This window comes from Pongo pygmaeus, chromosome 5 (genome assembly GCF_028885625.2).
Source record: "Pongo pygmaeus isolate AG05252 chromosome 5, NHGRI_mPonPyg2-v2.0_pri, whole genome shotgun sequence".
NCBI lineage: Eukaryota > Metazoa > Chordata > Mammalia > Primates > Hominidae > Pongo > Pongo pygmaeus.
Window position 1 is genome coordinate 70053931 of NC_072378.2, and position 23419 is coordinate 70077349.

At 38.5% G+C, this 23419-nt stretch overlaps 1 protein-coding gene across 4 annotated transcripts in view; it reads left to right on the plus strand.

Moving 5' to 3' along the window:
* Positions 1-23419, plus strand: part of SMAP1 (small ArfGAP 1) — a 196531-nt gene that overhangs the window by 27743 nt on the left and 145369 nt on the right. The window lies entirely within an intron of this gene.

Here is a 23419-nt window from a genome sequence, read left to right on the forward strand (position 1 = left end):
TTCCTTTCCAAATTGGATGCCCTTTCTTTCTCTTGTCTGATTGCTCTAGCTAGACATTGTTTGACTGTTATGCTGAATAACAGTAGTGACAGTGGGCATCCTTGTCTTGTTCCAGGTCTTTGAGGAAAGGCTTTCAGTTTTTCCCCATTCAGTATGATACTAGCTGGGGGTGTGTCATATATGGCTTTTATTGTGTTGAGGTATGTTCCTTCCATACCCAGTTTATTTGGGGTTTCTATTGTAAAGGGATGTTGAATTTTATCAGAATCTTTTTCAGTATCAGTTGAAATGATTATTTGGTTTTTGTCCTTCATTCTGTTGATATGATATATCACATTGGTTAATTTGCATATGTTGAACTATCATTGCATCCTTGGGATAAATCCCACTTGGTCATGATGAATGATCTTTTTAATATGTTGTTTAATTTGATTTGCTAGTATTTTGTTGAGGATTTTTGCATCAGTGTTCGTCAGGATATTGGCTTCCTTTTCTTTGATGTGTCTGTCTGGTTTTGGTATCAGGGTGATACTAGCCTTGTAGAATGAGTTTGGAAGTATTCCCTCCTCTATTTGTCCGAATAGTTCGAGTAGGATTGGTATTAGTTCTTCTTTAAATGTTTGATAGAATTCAGCAGTGAAGCCATTGGGTCCTGGACTTTTTTTTGCTGGAATACTTTGTATTACAGCTTCAATCTCATTTCTTGTTATTGGTCTATTTAGATTTTGGATTTCTTTGTGGTTTAATTTTGGTAGATTGTATGTGTCTAGGAAATTATCCATTTCGTCTAGCTTTTCCAATTTATTGGCATGTAGTTTCTCGTAGTAGCCTCTAATGGTGGTTTGAATTTCTGCAGTATTGGTTGTAATGTCTCCTTTTTCATCTCTGATTTTATTTATTTGTGTCTTCTTTCTTTCTTCGTCTGGCTTATCTTTTGCTTATCTTTTAAAAAAAACCAGCATTTTGTTTCATTGATCTTTTGTATTTTTTATTTCAATTTCATTTATTTCTGTTCTGATCTTTATTATTTCTTTTCTTCTAATTTTGGGCTTGGTTTCCCTTTGCTTTGCAGGTGTTTAAAGCTACATCATTATGTTGTTTATTTGAAGTCTTCTGCTTTTGTAATGTAAGTGCTTATTGCTATAAACTTTCCTCTTAGTACTGCTTTTGTCTTATCCTACAGGTTTTGGTATGTTGTGTTTTTATTTTTATTTGTTTCGAGACATTTAAAATTTCCTTTTAAATTTCTTCATTGATCCCTTGGCCTTTCAGGAGAATACTATTTAATTTCCATATGTTTGTATAGTATCCATAGTTCTTCCTGTTATTGATTTCTAGTTTTATTCTGTTGTGGTCAGAGAAGATATTTGATGTGAATTCAATTTTTTTGAATTTTAAGAGTTGTTTTGTGGCCTAGCATATAGTCTATCCTTGAAAATGATCTGTGTGCTGAGGAGAAGAATGTGTATTCTGCAGCTGTTGGATGAAATGTTTTGCAGATATCTGTTAGGTCCGTTTTGGTCTATAGTTCAGATTAAGTCCAATGTTTCTTTGTTAATTTTCTGTCTGGATGATCTAATGCTGAAAGTGGGGTGTTGAAATCTCCAGCTATTAACTTGGGTTTTATCTTTGTCTTTAGCTCTAATAATATTTGCTTTATATATTTGGGTTTTACAGTGTTGGGTGCATATATATTTACAATTGTTATATCATCTTGCTGAGTTGACCCCTTTATCATTATAAAATGACCTTTATCTCTGTAGTTTTTCTCTTGAAATCTATTTTGTCCAATATAAGCTACTCCTGCTCTTTTTTGATTTCTATTTGCATGCAGTATCTTCTTCCATCCCTTTATTTTCAGTCTTTGTGTGTTATTACAGGTGAAGTGTGTTTCTTGTAGGTAACAGTTCATTGGATGTTGCTTTTTTATCCGTTTAGCCATTCTTTGTCTTTTGATTGGAGAGTTTAATTCATTTACATTCAATGTTATTGATATGTAAGGACTTAATACTGCCATTTTGTTATTTGTTTCTGGTTGTTTTGTGGTCTTCTCTTCCTTTATTCCTTTTTTTTTTTTTTTTTTGAGACAAGAGTCTCACACCGTTGCCGGGGCTGGAGTGCAGTGGTGCAATCTCAGCTCACTGCAACCTCCACCTCCTAGGTTCAAGCAATTCTCCTGCCTCAGCCTCCCTAGTAGCTGGGATTACAGGTGCCTGCCACCACACCCAGCTAATTTTTTTGTATTTTTAGTAGAGATGGGGTTTCACCATGTTGGCCAGGCTGGTCTCGAACTTCTGACCTCGTGATTTGCCTGCCTTGGCCTCCCCAAGTGCTGGGATTACAGGCGTGAGCCACCACACCTGGCAGCTTCTTGTCTTTTTGTGAAGATGATTTTCTCTGGTGGTATGTTTTAATTCATTGCTTTTTATTTTTTATGTATCTTGTGTAGGGTTTTTTGACTTGATGCTACCATGAGGCTTGCAAATAACATAATCCATTATTTTAAACTGATGACAACCTAATTGCCAAAACAAACAAGCAAAGAGAAAACTAATAAAACCTCTACACTTTAACTTCCTCCCCCCACTTCTTAACTTTTCGTTATTTCTATCTTATTGCATTGTGTCTTGAAAAGATGTAGTTATTTTTTGATAGGTTCATCTCTTGGCCTTTCTACTCAAGATATGAACAGTTTGTACACCACAATTACAATGCTACAATATTCTGCGTTTTTTTGTGTGCTTACTATTACCAGTGAGCTTTTTACCTTAAGATGATTTCTTGTTGCTCATTAACATCATTTTCTTTCAGATTGAAGAACTTCCTTCAGCATTTCTTATAGGATATGTCTGGTGTTGATGAAATCCCTTAGCTTTTGTTTGTCTGGCAATGTCTTTATTTCTCCTTCACTTGAAGGATATTTTCACTTGATATACTATTCTAGGATAAAAGTTTTTTCCTTCAGCACTTAAAATATGTCATATCACTTTCTCCTGGCCTGTAAGGTTTCCAGTGAGACATCTGCTGCCAGATGTATTAGAGCTCCTTTGTATGTTACTTGTTTCTTTTCTCTTGCTTCTTTTAGGATCCTTTCTTTATCTTTGACATTCAGGAATTTGGTAATTAAATGTCTCGAGGTAGTCTTATTTTGGTTAAATCTGTAACCTCTCTGTGCTTTTGAATTGTGATATTGTTGTCTAGGTTTGGAAAATTCTCTGTTATTATCCCTTTGAATCAGCCTTCTACCCCATCTCTCTCTCTACCTCCTTGTTAGGTCAATGACTATTAGATTTGCCATTTTAGGACTGTTTTCTAGATTTCGTAGGCATGCTTCATTCTTTTTTATCCTTTTATTCTTTTGTCTCTTCTGACTGTATTTTGAAATAGCCTGCTTCAAGCTTACGAATTGCTTCTGCTTGATCAATTCTGCTATTGAGAGACTCTGATGCATTCTTCAGTATGTCCATTGAATTTTTCAGGTTCAGAATTTCTGCTTGATTTTTAAGTTATTTCAATCTCTTGTTAAATTTATCCGATAGAATTCTGAATTCCTTTTCAGTGTTATCTTGAATTTTGTTGAGCTTTGTCAAAACAGCTGTTTAGAATTCTCTGCCTGAAAGGTCACATACCTCCGTCACTCTGGGATTGATCATTTGTGCCTTATTTAGTTCATTTGGGGAGGTCATGTTTTCTTGGATGGTCTTGATGCTTGTGGATGTTTGTTGATGTCTGGGCATTGAAGAGTTAGGTATTTATTGTGGTCTTTTCTGTCTAGGCTTGTTTATCCTCATCCTTCTTGGGAAGACTGTCCAAGTATGCAAAGGAATTGAGTATCCTGATCTAAGTCTTTGCTCATTGCAGCTGCATCTGCATTGGGGGGATCCAGACCCCGTAACACTGACTCTTGCAGACCGGTAGAGGTACTGCTTTGGTGGTCTTAGGTGAGATCTGAGAGAATTCCCTGGATTACCAGGCAGAGACTCTTGTTCCCTTACTTTCCTGCAAACAAATGGAGTCTCTCTCTCTGTGCAGAGCTTCCTGCGGCTGAGGGAGGGGTGAAACAAGTACCCATGTGACCACCACCACTGGGACTGCACTGGATTAGACCTGAAACCAGCATAGCACTGAGTCTTACCCGGGACCTGTGGCGACCACTGCCTGGCTACCACTGATGTTCTCTCAAGGCCCAAGAGCTCTTCAGTCAGCAGGTAGTGAATCCGGCCTGGCTTGTATCCTCCCTTCAGGACAGCGAGCTCCCCACTGGCCCAAGGTGGGTCCAGAAATGCCTGAGAACCAGGGCCTGGAGTCAGGAAGCTTAGGAATCCACTTAATGCACTGTTCTGCTGTGGCTGAGTTGGCATCCAAGCTGCAAGACAAAGTTCTTACCATTCTTCCCTCTCCTTTCTTCAAGTGGGAGTCTTTCCTCATGACCACCACTGCCCAAGGCCTGTGGTGAGTATTGCCTCGCCACTGCTGATGTTCACTTAAGGCCCGAGGGCTCTTCAGTGAGTTTGTAGTAAATATTGCCAGGCCTGGGTCTCTCCCTTCAAGGCAGTGGGCTCCTCTTTGGCCCAGGGTGGGTCCAGAAATGCCGTCCAGAAGCCAAGGCCTGGAATCTGGGATCCTAGGAGCCTGCTTGGTGCTCCATGCCACTGTGGCTTAGCTGGCAACCAAGCTGTAAGACAAAGTCCCCTTTATTCTTCCCTTTCCTTTCCTCAAGCAGAAGGTGGTATGGTTTGGATATTTGTCACACCCAAATCTCATGTTGAGATGTTGTATTCCCCAGTGTTGGAGGTGGGGCCTGGCGGGAGGTTCGTGGGTCACAGGAATGGATTCCTCTTAGCTTCGTGCTGTTCTTGAGATAGTGAGTGAGTTCTCATGAGATATGATTATTTAAAAGTGTGTGGCACCTCCTTGTGCCCCTTGCTCCTTCTCGCACCATATGGCCTGCAAGCACCTGCTTCACCTTCTGTCGTGAGTAAAAGCTCCCTGAGGCTTCCCCAGAAGCCAAGCACATGCTGGTGCCATAATTGTACAGCCAGCAGAACAGTGAACCAATTAAACCTCTTTTCTTTTTTGAGACAGTCTCACTGTCACCCAGGCTGGAGTGCAGTGGCATGATCTTGGTTCACTGCAACCTCCACCTCCCAGGTTCAAGCGATTCTTGTGCCTCAGCCTCCAGAGTAGCTGCGATTACAGGTATGTACCACCATGCCTGGCTAATTTTTGTGTTTTTAGTAGAGACAGAGTTTCACCATGTTGGCCAGACAGGTCTCAAACTCCTGGCCTCAAGTGATCTACCTGCCTTGGCCTCCCAAATTGCTGGGATTACAGGTGTGAGCCACGGCACCCAGCCTAAACCTCTTTTCTTTGTAAATTACCCAGCCTTAGGTATTTATGTATAGTAACAGAAGAACGACCTAATACAGAAGGAGTCTCTCCCCATAGCCACCACAGCTGTGAACATGGTGGGTCATGCTTGAAACCTGCATGGCACTGGGTCTTACCCGAGGCCTGCAGCAAGTTCTACTTGGCTACTAGCAAGTACTGGCAAGTATTACCTGCTGGTGTTTATTCAAGACCCAAGGGCTCTTTAGTCAACAGGTAATGGATCCTGCCAGAACTGTGTCCTTCCCTTCAAGGCAGTGGGTTCCCTTCTGGCCCAGGGTGCGTCTGGAATTGTCATCGGGGACCTAGGTCCTGGAATGGGGGCCTCAGGACTCTGCCTGGTGCTCCATTCTCTTGTGGATGAACTGGTATCCAAGTTGCAAGGCAAAGTCGTCTTTACCCTCCCCTCTTCTCTTCTCACACGGAAGGAAGGAGTCTCTCCTAGAGCTGTGAGCTGTGCCACCTGGGATTGGGGGAGTGGTGACGCAAGCACTCCCTTGGCTGCCCCAGCTGGTATCTCAGCTCACTGCGACCTCCACCTCCTAGGCTCAAGCAATCCTTCTACTTCAGCCTCCCTAGTAGCTGGGACTACAGGCACACACCACCATGCCTGGCTAATTTTTTTGTATTTTTGGTAGAGACAGGTTTTGCCATGTTTCCCAAGCTTGTCTCGAACTCCTGAGCTCAAGTGATCCACCCGGCTCTGGATCACAGGCATGAGCCACCATGCCTAGCCTGGTGTCTTACTAGGTCACGTGCACCCAAAGTCCACTGGCTCCAAGCCCAGCACAGCACCGGGACTTGCCTAGGAATTGCAGTCCTTGTGGCCAAGACTGCCTTTCAAGTTTATTTAGGACCCCAGAGTGCTTTAGCATGCACTGGTGGGACTAGCCAGAACTCAGGTTCTCACTCCTGGGATGGATGATTTTCCTCTGGTTAGGGCTGGTATAAAAGTTCCTTCCTTGGGCTCCAGCTGATTTCTGCCCTGTGTCGCTTCCTACCATGATTGGCAGGACAGAGTTTCAATGCCAAGTTCCACAATCACTGCGTTCTCCCTTACCCAAGCACACAGATTCTCTCTCTGTCATACAGCTGCTGTCCAGGGGGTTGAGGAGGGTAGTGTAGGCAATTCAAAACTGTCTTTCCTAACCTCTTCAGTGCCCCTTTTCTCAATATGATATTAAAACCAGATACTTTGGTTCTTATGAAGGTGATTTCTTGTGTGGATAATTGTTCAATTTGGTGTTCCTGCAGGGGAGATGATTATTGGTTCTGTTTGGTCATCTTGCTCTGCCTCCTCCTACTTCATTGATTACTTTCCTGACCTTTATTTCACCTTTGTTTTCAAAAGATGTTTTAGTATGGCAAAAAGTTCTACGTTGACAGTATTTTACTTTCAGTACTTTTAAGATGTTTTGCTGTTTGTGAGTTTCCATTGATTTTGTGAGAAATCTGTCATCATTATATGTTCCTTTGTCCGTAATGCCTTTTCCCCCAGCTTCTTTTAAGATTTTTTTCTGTTTTTCCTTAGTTTTAATCAGTTCGATTATGAATTGTCTTTTGGTAGCTTTCTTCATGTTTCTTTTTTGGGGGGATTCCTTTGAGGTTCTTGGTTCTATGGGTTTATAGTTTTCGATGCTTTTGGAAAAAATTCTGCAATTATTTTACTTTTTCTGTCACTCCACCTCTTAATTTGGGAATTCCAATTAGAAGTTAATTAGGTTGCTGAAACTGCTGCAGAGCTCAGTTATATGCTTTTTTTTGAGGGGGGGGGAGGTCTGTTTATTTGTTTCGTTTTAGATAGTTGCTATTGCTTTGTCTTCACATTCTTTTAATAGTTTTTTCTTCTTGATTGTCTCATCTCTTAATTCTATCCAGTGTAGTTCTTATCCCAGTCATTATAGTTTGCATCTTATAGAAGTTTGATTTGGGTCTTTTGTGTCCACACACACATGCACTCCATGCCTCATGCCTCTTCTTCACATGTTCAGCCTTTCTTTCTTCTTCTTCTTCTTCTTCTTTTTTTTTTTTTTGAGGCAGAGTCTAGCTCTGTTGCCCAGGCTGGAGTTGAGTGGTGTGATCTCAGCTCACTGCAACCTCCCAGGCTCAAGCCATCGTCCCACCTCAGCCTCCTGAGTAACTGGGACTGCAGGTGCGCACCACCACACCTGGTTAATTTTTATGTTTGTTATAGAGACAGGGTCTCGGCCCTGTTGCTCAGGCTGGTCTCGAAATCCTGAGTGCAAGCAGTTCACCTGCTTTGGCCTTCCAGAGTGCTGGGATTACAGGCATGAGCCACTGTGCCTGTCCCCATGGTCAGTCTTTCTTATAGCTTCTTGAACATACAGAAGTCAATGATAATGGATTTTGTGCCTTGCCTGCTAATTCAAGTGTAATTTGAGAGTTTGTTTCAATTGATTGACTTTCCTCCTTTTTATAGATTATGTTTTCCTTTTTTCATGACTTTTTTTTTTGAGACAGAGTCTCGCTCTGTCACCCAGGCTGGAGTTCAGTGACACGATATGGCTGACTGCAACCTCTGCCTTCCGGGCTCAAGTGATTCTCCTGCTTCAGCCTCCCAAGTAGTTGGGATTACAGATGCCTGCCACCACGCTCAACTAATTTTTGTATTTTTAGTAGAGACAGGGTTTCACCATGTTGGCCAGGTTGGTCTTGAACTGACCTCAGGTGATCCGCCCACCTTGGCCTCCCCCAAAGTGGTGGGATTACAGGTGTGAGCCACCACGCTCAGCCAGCATTTTTCAATTGAATGCTAGATATGGTGAATTTTATCGGTTCCTGATATTTTTGTATTTTTATAAATATTTTTGACCTTTTTTTCTTGGATGCAGTTAAGTTGCTTGGAAATAGCCCGACTTTTTCATATCTTGCTTTTAAGCTTTACTAGGTGAGACTACAGGACTTTCTAGAATTAATTTTTCCATTAGTGAGGCAAAAATTCTTCTGAATACCACATCTGATGATCCATTAATAATAAAGTTTTCAAGTTAGTTTCCTCTAATTGTTTTGGGTGGGGTTTTCCCTACCTTCTGTAGTTTCCTCACACATGTGCACCAATCAGTACTCAATTAAATATTCAATGATGACCTTTTGCATGTTTAAGGAGTTTTCTCTCTGTGCATCTCTCTCCTCTTGTATGCTGCCTTATGAAATTCAGCCACCTTAGTCTCTGTGAACTCCCAGATCCATTTCCTGGAGTTAGGGAGGCCACTGGGCTGCCCCTGGATTTATCTTCCCTTTGCCATGGCCTGGACACTTTCCCTGGACAGTAAGCTGAGTTCATTGTAAGGCTCTCACCTAGTTTGTTTTCCATCTCTTGATTTCCAGTTTCTTCAGCAATGTGTTATATATTTTGTTTGGATTTAAAGTTGTTTTAGTCGATTGGGCAAATTTCAGTGTCTGTTCCTTCATATTTTGGTTAGAAAACAACTCAATATAGTATTTTAGTAGAAAAAAATCCATGAAAAGAAAATTACTTTTAAACCCCTTGTTTCTTTTTATTGAAACTTATATTTTTCCTAGGCTTATTGAAGAGAACAGTTATATTTAAGTTTATTTATAACATCTGTCCTCATGTAATTTTTAGAGCTACTAACAAAATACAGGAGAAAATGAAAACTATTGATGTTACTAGTACTCTTCTGTTCCAATGAAAGCTTGATACTGCTAAGTGAATGATACAAAACAAGTTAATCCATTACGCCTCCTGATTCTCTGAAGTCTGAATCAACTTATAGAGGAAATCTCCTGTGATGTGCTGTGCTCTTCATATATAAATTTGATTGTATTTTGCTGACTGCTAAATTACAGATTTTTTCAAGTCGAATTAAAATGGTTATATTCTGCAGCAAGTTATTTAAATTGTTCATGTTTCAAATAACATCTCGTTCCATTTCATAGAATGGTGAAAACATCTGTTTACGTAATTATAGTTTGCTGTTGTCAAACTGGTACAGAATTTGCCTTAGTCTTTGAGTTTATTCTTCCTGCTAAAATGCAAACAAGGCTAATATATTCCACAGTTGTATTTGTTAAAAATCTGGATATAGCAATTTTCATTGTTACTGATATCAAAGACATTAAGTGGGATTAGTCAACCATATCCATTATTTGTGAGCTTGAAAGACAAGAAAGTAGTTGGACTCTGCAGCTAATTCAGAGTATCATTTTAGCTATCAGTTTCTGCTTCTCCTTATATCAAGACTTTTAAAAAGCAAAAGTTCTAATATATAGAGACATTTATTATTTTAGTTAATTTTTCCATTTCAAGCTGAAAGGTGCTATTAATTGAACAGGCAGGCATCCAAAGACAAACATCTAACTTGTTTGTCTCTGTCTTGCTTTCTTGGGATTTGTAGTTCATGATAGCAGACTCTCATCCGTTTTATTTCCCTGAGGATACCCAGTAACTAGAAAGTTCTTGGCACATAGTAAGCATTAACCACAGTTTTGATGACAGTGAGTCAATGAATGAGTGAATGAACAATTAAGCTTCTGAGTCTTTTCCCTTCTTCCATATCTCATCCATCTTTCCAGGCCTAGTTCAAAGTTATACTGCATTTATGAAGTGTTTTTTGAATGAAATTTTCTCCAACCATTTCAGTTCATTATGATTTTTTTTTTTTTTAGACAGAGTCTTGCTCTGTTGCCCAGACTGGAGTGAAGTGGTGTGATCTTGGGTCACTGCAGCTTCCACCTCCTGGGTTCAAGTGATTCTCCTGCCTCAGCCTCCCAAGTAGCTGGGATTACAGGCGCCTGCCACCATGCCTGGCTAATTTTTTGTATTTTTAGTAGAGATGGGGTTTCATCATGTTGGCCAGGCTGGTCTCAAACTCCTGACTTCAGGTGATCCTCTGCCTCGGCTTCCCAAACTGTTGGGATTACAGGCGTGAGCCGCCACGCTGGGGCCATTATGATCTTTTCATTGAACTCTTGGCATTTTCTTGCCAGTTTAAGAGAGAATTTTCTAACAAATATAACTGCACACAGTTGGAGTAGACAGCAAGAAGGAAACATTCTATTACTTAAGGAGTGGCAGGATGGCCTTGTCAGTAAAAGGGAGGGGAGTGACAGGTATAACGTTCTTACTTTGTGCCAGGTACTTATGTATTTCACGCCCTTTAATTTCAAAGGCCCCGACCCTACAAGGTATAGATCAACTTTCCCTATTTTGTAGTGTGGAAACTGAGGTTTAGAGAGGCCTATAAAATTTGTCTACAGTTCCATAGCCATAAGCTTCTGATTGATAAAGCAAACCCAGGTTGTTCTTTGTAGAAGAGCTGTTACACTGCCTTTAGTGTGTAACTACTTCATGAACTCAGAGTCCACTATGATTGTGTAAAGTATGACAGTTTGGCATTTCCACCAAGAAATGAAGGCTTGAATGGAGCAGAATGACAGCACTTGATGGTTAGGAAAAGAAGAAAGTTTTGGATAATGGGATAATTAGAAACACCGAAAGGGAAAGAGAGGTACCAAACTTCATCATTCTGTTCCTATTTTGGCCTCATGATATGTCAAGATTTTTGACAACAAAGTTGGTGGATCCTATTTTGATTTTTTTAGAGAAACATTTATTATTGGGGTTTATTGCTCTGGTTTTTGTTTCATATGATACAAGAGAAACAAAAAAATTAAGTTTTACAGTAAAAATAAGTCCCTTCCCCCCCAACTATCTTAAAGTCTTAAGATAAAAATCTTGACTGGTTAAAACCAGTCAACTAACTTCTTGTTTTTAGTGAAGATCGTGTTTGTTAATAATGCATTTGTTGAACTTGTCTTTTTTCATGGTTTCATATGGAACAGACATACCGTAGTAAACTGGCATATTATGCTTTTATCTGGCTGCTCTCTGGATGATCTGGTAAACCATCATGTTATATAGAGGTTAAAGAGGTAAAGTGGGTTCATATTTTTGGTTGTTTTATTGGCAGATTTTCCCTCTGCTTTTCTGTACACTTAAAATGTTTGCATAATTAAAAATTTTAAGAATTGCATAACCCTATTTGTATTTAATACATGCCTTTAAAATGAAAAAATATATTAAACTTTCGTTGTACCACCAGATGGCGCTCTCTATTAATCCAAATTAAGATGCCCACACCATTTTCTGAATTATTTTGTGTTATGTGTATTGTTAGATTTTTGGCATGAATGTATGGTCAAATAATAATGGGATCTAGAATTCACGAATAAAAGAGGAAGTAGAATAAATGAGTTGCTAATGTATAGCCCCAGGATATATCAAATAAGCCAGTGTTTAATTTAGTTTCTGGAATTTAATCATTAGTCATTAGAATGATGTTAGAATAAAATTTAGGATTAGGAATATAGCTGTTTTGTATTTTGCCGCATATATTTGTCTTTCCTTATTCTGGGTTTTTCTTTGATTTTTATCAATAGTTTTTGTGTATCAGCTGTTTTTGACATTAATGGTTTCTCTTGTTATATGTTAGTTTTATACTATTAGAGTAACTTTATTCCAATTATGATGTACTGGAATTTGGATTCATGAGATTTTGTCATATTTTGATCACATAAGCATGGAACATTTGAGCTTGATTTGTTTAACAAAATAAATAAACGTCATCTCTGAATATATTCACTTGTGTCCATTCTTTCTCTTTTCATGAATGTGATTTATTATTTCAGTAATAAAGGATGTTAATCTTAAATTGGTAATCCTAAATAAAACTTTTGTATTATCGTCATTAACTTTTTTTTTTTTAGCTAAAAGGAATGATAGGCAAAATTGATGTATGTTGAAAGTCAGCCTGAAAGCTATTGAGAGCATGATCTGTTAATTAACATAACAGTAAAGGCCTTTTACTGTTGCCTTTGCGAAAAGAAAACTAAACACTTATTTTCAAAAGCAAACTATTTTGGCATTTAAAAACGCTTGAAAATAGACACCTGAAACCTAATATTGTTAATGTAACACATTTTAAACATTTATTTATTTATTTATATTTATTTTTGAGACAGTGTCTTACTCTGTCGCCCAAGCTGGAGTGCAGTAGTGGGATCTTAGCTCACTACAACCTCCACCTCCTGTCTTCAAGTGATTCTCCTGCCTCAGCCTCCCGAGTAGCTGGGACTACAGGCGCATGCCACCACACTCAGCTAATTTTCATATTTTTAGTAGAGATGGGGTTTCACCATGTCTACATGTTGGCCAGGCTTTAAAATTTATTTTTTATTGCATGTATTTAAGCTGTACAACGTGACATTTTGATACGCATATATAGTGAAATGATTTCTACAGTCAAACAAATCAACATATCCACCACTTTCCATAGTCACCATTTTTGGCATGGTAGGAGTACCTAAAACCTACTCTTTCAGCAAGTCTTCAGTATATTGCAGTGTTACTAACTATAGTCCTTATGCTGAACATTACATCTCTAGACTTAGCAATCTTACATGCTGTAAATTTGTACCCTTTGACCTCCCTCTTCCTGTTTCCTCTCCTTTCCTGCCCCTGGTAACCATCATTCTACTCTGTTTGTGTTTACTTTTCTCCCTAGATTTCACATATACGTGAGATTATACAATGTTTTTCTTTCCATATCTGGCTTATTTTACTAACCATAATGTCCCCCAGATTCATCCCTGTTGTCTCAAGTGATGGGTTCTCCCTTTTTCCCCCAAGGCCGAATTATATTCCATTGTATATATACACCATAATTTCTTTCTTCATTCATCCGTTGATGGACAAACACTTAGGTTATTTCCATCTTAACTATTGTGAAAAAATGCTGCAATGAACACGGGAGTCCAGATATCTCTATGAAGTGCTGATTTCATTTCCTTTAGGGAAATCAGAGGAATTGCTTGGTCTATGGTAGTTTTATTTTTAAATTTTTGAAGAAACTGCATACTTTTTTCCATAATAGCTGTACCAATTTACATTCCTACCAATAGTATATAAGGGTTTCTTTTTCTCTACACCTTTCTAACACTTGTTATCCCTTGTCTTCTTAATAATAGCCTTCTTAACAGGTGTGAAGTGATATTACAAAGTGGTTTCGATTTGCATTTATCTGATGACTAATGATGTTGAGTACTTTCTGATATATGTATTGGCCATTTTTATGCCTTCTTTGGAAAGATGTCTATTCAGGTCCTTTGCCCATTTTTAAATAAGTGTTTTTTTGGTTTTGTTTTTTGCTAGTAAGTTTTAAAAAAAATTTAGATGTTAATTTCTTAACAGAGAGATGGTTTGCAAATATTTTGTTGCAATCTGTAGGCTGCCTTTTCATTTTGTTGATTGTTTCCTTTGCATTGCAGAAGCTTTTTAGTTTGATGTAGTCCCACTTGTTTATTTTTGCTTTTGTGGCTTGAGCTTTTGCTGTGATATCTAGAAAATCAGTCAAGACCAGTATGAAGGAGCTTTTCCCTATATTTTCTTCTAAGGGGGGTGTGTGTGTGTGTGTGTGTGTGTGTGTGTGTGTGTGTGTGTGTGTGTGTGTGTGTGTGTGTGTGTGTGTGGTATAAGGGTCTTCTAAGGGGTGTGTGTGTGTGTGTGTGTGTGTGTGTGTGTGTGTGTGTGTGTGTGTGTGTGTGTGTGGTATAAGGGTCCCGTTTCATTCTTTTGCATTAGATATTTAGTTTTCCCAACCCCATTTGTCGAAGAGACTGTACTTCTGCCATTGTGTCTTCTTGGCAGGCTTGTCAGGAATTACTTCACCATATATGCTTGGATTTATTTCTGGCTTTCTATGCTGTTTCATTAGTTTGTGTCTATTTTTATGCCCATACCATAAACAATATGCCCATATTGTTTTGATTACTATAGCTTTATAATACTTTTTTTTTTCTTTTGAGACAGGCTCTCACTCTGTTGCCCATGCTAGAATACAGTAGCACGATCATGGCTCATTGTAGCCTTGACTTCCTTGCTCAAGTGATCCTCCCACCTGAGCCTGCGACTACAGGTGTGTGCCACCGTGTCTGGTTAATTTTTAAATTTTTTGTAGAGACAGGTCTGTGTTGCCCAGGCTGGTCTCAAGCTCCTGGGCACAAGTAATCCTCCTGGCTCAGTTTCCCAAAGTGTTGGGATTATAGATGTGAGCCACTGCACCCATCCTATAATATGATTTGAAATCAAGAAGTGTGATGCCTGCAACCTTTTTTTCTTCCTTAAGATTGTTTTGGCTACTTGGGGCCTTTTGTGGTTTCATACAAATTTTACAGTTTTTTTCTATTTCTGTTAAAAATGTCGTTGGAATTGCATTTGTTTGTGTATTGTTTTAGGTAGCATGGACATTTTAACAATATAATTCTTCCAATTCATGAACACAAGGTATCTTTCCATTTGTGTCTTCAATTTTTTTTTAATCAGTGTTTTATAGTTTTCGGTGTGCAGATCTTTCATACCCTGGTTAAATTTATTCCTAACTTCAGTCATTCATTACTTAATGATGGGGATAAATTCTGAGAGATGAGTCATGAGGTGATTTCATCATTGTGGGAGACTCATAGAGTGTACTTACACAAACTAGCTGTCTCTGTGTCTAGGCTGTCATGGTATAGCCTATTGCTCCTAGGTGACAGACCTGTACAGCATGTTACTGTACTGAATACTGTAGGCAATTGTAGCACATAGTGTTTATATATCAAAACAATTAAACCTGGGAAGGGTACAGTACAAATTGCTATAAAAGATAAAAAACAGGCTGGGTGCGGTGGCTCATGCCTGTAATCCCAGCACTTTGGAAGGCTGAGGTGGGCGGATCATGAGGTCAAGAGATAGAGACCATCCTGGCCAACATGGTGAAACCCCATCTCTACTAAAAATACAAAAATTAGCTGGGCATGGTGGCATGCACCTGTAGTCCCAGCTGCTCGGGAGGCTGAGGCAGGAGAATCGCTTGAACCCGGGAGGCGGAGGTTGCAGTGAGCCGAGATTGCGTCACTGCACACTCCAGCCTGGTGACAGAGCGAGACTCCATCTCCAAAAAAAAAAAAAGGATAAACGGTATACACATATAGGGCACTTACCATGAATGGAGCTTGCAGAATTGGCAGTTGCTCTGGGTAAGTCAGTGAGTGAATAGTGAATGAACGTGAAAGTGTAAGACATTACTGTAGGCTTTGTAAACACTGTACACTTAGGCTAGAATAAATTTGTATTAAAAATTTCTTGATTAATAAATTAACCTTAGCTTACGGTAACTTTTTATTATTTAAAAACTTCAAAAAGTTTTTAAACTTCTAGACTCTTTTGTAATAAGTTTAAGACACACATTGTACAGCTATACAAAACATTTTCTTTATATCCTTATTCTATAAGCTTTTGTCTATTATTATTATTGCTTTTTTACTTTTTAAGCTTTTTTTGTTCAAAGCTAAGACACAAACACCCATATTAGCCTAGGACTCCACAGGTTCAGGATTTTCAGTATCCCTCTTTCACCTTCACATCTTATCCCATGGAAGGTCTTCAAGGGCAGTAACACACATGGAGCTGTCATTTCCTATAATAATAATGCCGTCTTCTGGAATACCTCCTGAAGGGCCTACCTGAGGCTATTTTACAGTTAACTTTTTTTAATAAGTAGAAGGAGTACATTCTAAAATAACAGTAAAAAGTATAGTAAATACATAAACCAGTACCATAGTCATTTATTATCAAGTACATAATTGTGTGTGCTATACTTTTATTCAGCTGGCAGTGCAATAGGTTTATTTACACCAGCATTACCACAGACATGTTAGTAATTTGTTGTGCTACCATGTCACAATAATTACAATGTCTCTGGGCAATAGGAATTTTTTATTTCCATAATAATCTCATGGAACTGTCACTGTAAATGTGGTCTGTCATTGATTGAAAGGTCATTATGCAGAGCCTGAGTGTATTTTATTCCTTTTGTTGTGTTTTCTCTTTCAGATCGATCACTATTGGTATAAATAAATGCAGCTGATTTTTGTATGTTGATTTTGTGTTTTACTTTACTGAATTAATTTATTAGCTCTTTTTTTTTGAGACAGAGTTTCACTGTTGTCACCCAGGCTGGAGTGCATTGGCACGATCTCTGCTCACTGCAAGTACCTCCGCCTCCCAGGTTCAAGTGATTCTCCTGCCTTAGCCTCCTGAGTATCTGGGATTACAGGTGCCTGCCACCACGCCTGGCTAATTTTTGTGTTGAGATGGGGTTTCACCATGTTGGCCAGGCTGGTCTCGAACTCCTGACCTCAGGTGATCCACCTGCCTCGTCCTTCCAAAATGCTGGGACCTGCACCTGGCCTAATATATATATATTTTTAATGGAGTCATTAGTATTTTCTACATAAAGGATTATGTCATCTGCAAATGAGGATAATTTTACCTTTTCCTTTCTGATTTGGATGCTGTTTATGTGTTTTGTCTGATTGCTCTTGTTAATATTTCCAATTCTGTGTTCAATAGAAGTGGTGAGAGTAGATATCCTTTCCTTGTACCAGATCTTGGAAGAAAAGCTTTCAGCTTCTCCCCCACGGATTATTATGTTTGCTTTGAGTTTTTCATAAATGGCCTTTATTATGTTGAGGAAGTTTCCTTCTATACTTATTCTGTTGAAAGTTTTTATTATGAAAAGATGTCGAACTTTTGTCAAATGCTTTTTTGTTCATTTATTGAGATGATCATGTGGCTTGTATCATTCATTCATTAATGAGGGGTAATCACCTTGATTGATTTGTGTATGTTAAGCCAACCTTATATCCCAGAGGAAAATCCCACTTGGTCAAAGTGTATTATCTTTTTAATGTGTTGTTGAATTTGGTTTGCTGGTATTTTACTGAAGATTTTTGCATGTGTGCTCATCAGACACATTGGCTTACAGCTTTCTTTCCTTGTGGCATCTTTGTCCAGCTTTGGTACTACCCTGAGGGTGATACTGGCTTCATACTATGAGTTTGGAAATACTCCCTCTACTTCTATTTTTTGGAAAATTTTAAGAAGGATTGGTGTTAATTCTTTGATGAGTGTTTGGTAGAATTTAGCTGTGAAGCCATCTGGTCCTGGATTTTTCTTTGTTGAGAGGTTATTGATTATTTCTTTCATCTCTATTTGTAATTTGACTGTTCAGGAAATTCTGTTTCTTCTTGATTCAGTCTTGATAGGTTTTATGTTCCTAGGAATTTATCTGTTTCCTTTAGGTTATTCAATTTATTGGCACCTAGTTGTTTATAAGTAGTTCCTTATTTTTTTTTATTTCTTTTCTTTTCTTTTTTTTGTTCTTTTTTTCTTTTGAAACCGAATCTCACTCTGTCACCTAGGCTGGAGTGCAGTGGTGCAATCATGGTTCACTGCAACCTCCGCCTTCCGGGTTCAAGTGATTCTTTCCTCAGCCTCCTGAGTAGCTGAGATTACAGGCATGTGCCACCACACCTGGCTAATTTTTTGTATTTTTAGTAGAGATGGGGTTTCACCATGTTGGTCAGGCTGGTCTTGAACTCCTGACCTCAAATGATCCATCCACCGCGGCCTCCCAAGGTGCTGGAATTACAGGTGTGAGCCACTGCACCCATCCTATGATTTTTTTATATTTCAGAGACATCGTTTGTAATGCTTCCTCTTTCATTTCTGATTTTGAGTCTTCTTTCTCTCTTTCTTAGACTACCTAGGAGTTTGTCAGTTTTATTTTCTCAACAACCAACTGTTAGTTTTGTTGATTTTTTTTCCTGTGGTTTTTCTATGCTTTATTTGATTTATCTGTGTTTTTTTTACTTCCTTTCTTCTGCTAACTTTGGGTTAAGTCTGTTCTTATTCTAGCTCCTTGAGGTGTATAGTTAGGTTGTTTATTTTGAGATATTTTTTAATGCAGGCATTTATCACTACAAAATTTCCTCTTATTACTGTTTTTGCTGTATCACGTAAGTTTTGGTTTGTTCTCTTTTTGTTTTTGTTTATCCTGAGATATTTAAAAAATTCTCTTTTGACTTACTGTTTGACCTAGTGGTTGTTCAATAGTGCGTTATTTAGTATTTGTGAATTTTCCATGTTCTTCTTGTTATCTAGTTCAATTCCATTGTTGTTGGACAAGGTATTTGATGATATTATTTTGAACTTCTTAAATTTGTTAAGACTTGTTTTGTGACCTAATGTGATCTGTCCTGGAGAATATTTTATGTACACTTGAAAAGAATGTATATTCTTCTGTTGAGTAGAAAGTTCTGTATAGGCTTGTCAAGTTTATTTGGTGTGTAGTGTTGTTCAAGCCCCGTTTCTTTATTAATTTTTTTGTCTGGATGTCCTATCTATTGTTGAAAATGGGGTACTGAAGTCTCCTACTATTACTGTATTGCTATCAGTTTCTTCTTTCAGTTCTGTCAGTATTTGCTTTATATACTTGGGTGCTCTGATGTTGGTGTGTATTTGTTTACAATTGTTATATCTTCTTGTTGAATTGATCCTTTTGTCATTGTGTAATGACCTTTTTTTGTCTCTAGAGACAGTTTTTGCCTTACAGTGTACTTCGATGTAAATATGGCCACTCTCTTGGGTACCATTTGCATGGACTATTCTTTTCTATTCCTTCACTTTCCCCGTATGTGTGTCCTTGAATCTAAAGTTAGTTTCTTGTAGACAATGTATAGTTGGATCTTTTTTTTTTTTTAAATTCATTTAGCTGCTGTATCTTTTTATTGGAGAGTTTAGTCCATTTACATTTAAAGTAATTATTGACAAGGAAAGATTTACTGTTGCTGTTTTGTTAACTGTTTTCTGTTTGTTTTATAGTTGTTTTGTCCTCCTTTTTCTCTCCTATTGTCTTGTTGCTTTTTGTAATGCTGTGATTCTTTGTATAACTTCTATAGGTGTTTTTTTTGTAGTTACCAGAAGGCTTATATAAAATATCTTGTAATTATCTGTGTTAAGCTGATAACAGCTTAACTTCTTTTCCATGCAGGAGCACTCATTTTTACCTTACTTACCCTCAAATTATATGTTATTGAGTCACAATTTAGATCTATTGTATTATGTATTTAAGATAATTTAGTTAGAGTTGTTTTTAGTACTTTTATCTTTTAGGTTTTGTACTGGGATTATAATTAACTTCACACCACTGTTATAGTAATAAAATATTCTTTTTATTTTGCCTGTATATTTAACTTTACTAACAAGTTTTGTACTTTTTTTGGTATAAAAAACAAAAAAACATATATGTTGTTGTTTTGCATCTTTTCATTTCAACTTGAATAACTAACTACCTTTAGCATGCTTGCAAGGCAGGTATAGTGGTGATAAAGTACCTTGGCTTTTCTTGGTTTGAGAACACCTTTAAATCCCCTTCAGCTTTAAAGGACAAGATTGCTGGGTATAGTATTCTTGGCTGACAATTTTTTTTTTCTTTCTGCACTTTGCATATATAATTCTATTCCCTTCAGCCTGCAAGGTTTCTGTTGAAAAATCTAATAAGAAATAGAGAGTCCCCTGTACTTAGCAAGTTGCTTCTTTCTTGCTGCTTTCAAAATCCTCTCTGTCTTTAATTTTTGACAATTTGATGATAATGTATTGTCTCTGTGTGGGTATCTTTTTTTTTTTTTCCTTTTTTTTTTTTTTTTTTTGGAGACATGGTCTTAAAGTGTTGCCCAGGCTGGAGTGCAGTGGTGCGATCATGGCTCACTGTAGCCTTGACCTCCCTAGGCTCAGGACCTCCTGCCTCAGTACCCCTAGTTTCTGGGACCACAAGCACTTGCCAGCATGCCTGGCTAATTTTGTATTTTGTGTGGAGACAGAGTTTTTCCATGTTGCCCAGGCTAGTCTCAAACTCCTGGGCTCAATCCACCTGTCTTGGCCTCCCAAAGTGTTGGGATTATGGGCATGAGCCACTGCACCTAGCCTGTGTGGGTTTCTTTGGATTAATCCTATTTGGTATCATTTGGGCTTCCTGAATCTGGATTTGTATTTTCTTTCCCAGGCATGGGAAGTTTTCAGCCGTTATGTCTTTGAATGTGTTTCTAGTCCCTTTCTTTCTCTCTTCTGCAACTCTGATAATGCCTATATTGTGATGGCTTCACTTAAGTCCCTTAAGTCAGCAGTCCCCAACTTTTTTGGCACCAGGGATTGGTCTTGTGGAAGACAGTTTTTCCATGGACTTGGGGTGGTGGAGTAGGGTAGGTGGGAGAGGTGGAGGGTTTTGGGATGATTCAAGTGCATTACATTTATTGTGCACTTTATTTCTATTTTATTTTATTTTTTATTTCCATAGGTTTTGGGGGAACAAGTGGTATTTGGTTACATGAGTAAGTTCTTTAGTGGTGATTTGTAAGATTTTGGTGTGCTGTCATCACTCGAGCACTAAACACAATTTGTAGTATTTTATCCCTCACCCGCTTTCCACCCTTTTCCCCCAGTCCCCAAAGTCCATTGTATCATTCTTAGGCCTTTGAATCCTTATAGCTTAGCTCCCACTTATGAGTGAGAACATAATGATGTTTGTTTTCCATTCCTGAATTACTTCACTTAGAAAAATGGTCTCCAGTCCCATCCAGGTTGCTGAGAATGCCATTAATTCATTCCTTTCTATGGCTCAGTTGTATTCCATCATACATATACATACCACAGTTTATCTACTTGTTGATGGGCATTTGATCCACATTTTTGCAATTGGGAATTGTGCTGCTATAAACATGCATGTATTGTGCACTTTATTTCTATTATTATTATATGCTCACCATAATGTAGAATCAGTGGGAGCCCTGAGCTTGTTTTCCTGCAGCTATATGGTCCCATCTGGGGGTGATGGGAGACAGTGACAGGCATTAGATTCTCATAAGGAGCATGTGCCCTGGATCCCTTGCATGTGCAGTTCACAACAGAGTTTGTGCTTTTATGAGAATCTGATGCCACTGCTGATCTGAGGGGTGGTGGAGCTCAGCTTTGCTCACTTGCCCACCACTCACCTCCTGCTGCGTGGCCTGGTTCCTAATAGGCCACAGACCAATATCTGTATTGGTCTGTGGCCTGGGGGTTGGAGGCCCCTGCCTTAAGCTGTCTTTACTCTTTTTCTTTCTTTGTTACTTTTGCTTTTCAGATCGAATGATTTCCAGTGACCTGTGTTGGAGTTCACTGATCTTTTCTTCTGCTTGATCTAGTCTGTTACTGGACCCGTCTTTTGACTTTTTGGTTCAGTTATTATATTTTTCATTTGTATAATTTCTGTTTGGTGCTTTCAAAATATGTTCTGTCACTTTGTTGAGTTCTCAGTTTGTTTATGCATTGCTCTGTTGAGCTCAGTGATCATCTTTATGACCATTTTAAAAAATTTCTTGTTGGGTAAATTACGTATCATCATTTCCTTAGGGTCAGTTTCTGAAAATTTACATGGTTCTTTTATCTGGAACATATTTCTCTGTTTCTTTATTGCCCTCACTCTTGGTTTGGCTTCTGTGCATTAGATAAGACTACTGCCTCTACTAGTCTTGTGAGACTGGTGTTGTGTAGGAGATGATTCTTACCAGTTAGGCCAGCCAGAGTTTCTAGGTACCTCTAAAATCTTTTCGTTTGTCCAAACTATACTCTTTGTTCTTTCTTAGTGGTCTCCAGGAATTAGGGTGTGCCAAGTTCTGCCCGATGAATTAGAAGCCAGTTTCTTGAGATGCAGATGGGAAGATTGGTGTGTTAGATGTGTGTTGCAGTTCATTCTATCTTTAGGGAGAAGCTTAGAGCCAGAGCTTATCTCCTATTCATTCCACACTAAGCTGGAGAGAGGATCTGTGGCAGATGCCTGCACACTTATTTAGGCTGCACTGTCTTTTTATTGTCCACAGTTCAGGAAAACTCATGAATACCAAGACACTCTTGCTCTTAGAGCTAGGTGATTTAGGAGCCAAATCCTCTAAGAGAACTGCAAAAGTTGGGTCACTACATGCATGGTCCAACCCTTCACTCCTTAGTTAGAAGCTGGATATTGGGGATTCCTTCTTGATTGTTTGGTGCAGTGCACAAGGAGGGGTTTGTGTGCAAGTGTGTCTAAACTTTTTCTACCTCTTTGGATGTGGATGTTTTCTCAGTTGCCCCATGTATAGGAGACTGTCGGCCAGTTTCTGGCTTTCTCTCAGAGGAAATTGAACTGTGTATAGATGTTTATTCAGTGCTTCTGTGGGAGGAAGTAAAGCCATGGGCTTCCTTTTCCATCATCTTGCTGATGTCACTGCTAACACATTTTCAGATCACATTTTTAGGTGGTTTTGTTTCTGGTTATACCATTCAAATAGAACCAGGAGTATTTTTTAAAAAAATACATTTTACTAGCATGGCATCTTTAAGAATTGGTTCTCATTTTTCCTGGGTATATTCTCTTAGAAGATTAAATACTTGATGATGAGAAAATAATATATTGAATTTCAGGAAGTTTATATTATATATCTATTTTAGTGCTGTTCATTGGGAAAGGAAAAAGTTAGATGAATTATCACTTGGCGGTTTTCACAGAGCAGATTTTTGTGGAAGCAATGACTAAAATAAAATGACTATTTTATTAATATTCCATCCTCCCCACAAGCTCCACAAGCTCCCCTTCCAATTTTTTTGGTGTTTTTTTTTTTTCCCCTTCCGACTTAAAAAATTTTATTGTTTACTGGCAACCAGGCATGCACACATGTGTACGTATGCATATTAAATTAAATTTTATCTGATGGGTTAATGAATCTGAGAAGCAGTGTTTGGGACCAGGAGGACATTGTAGCTAATGAGATCCTGAATTGGGGCAGAGGTCCAGCTGGGATGAGGGTAAAGTCATGAATTTGAAAAGAGAAGATAAAATAATCAAGATGTTTGCTTGATTAAATGGTTAAGGATAGTGAAAGAAAGAGAGGAGCAAGAATGACATTTTTATTTCTCCCTTTATATCACAAACTAAGTTGGGGGAGTGTGGAAAAGCAATGTTGGAGGAAGAGAGAGGGAAGGGCTGAATGGAAAAATGAATTCCATCTTGAACATGTTTAATTGGCATTATGCAAGTTGGTTATAAGAATGCAATGCTTGGGGCTGAGCGTGGTGGCTCATACCTATAATCCCAGC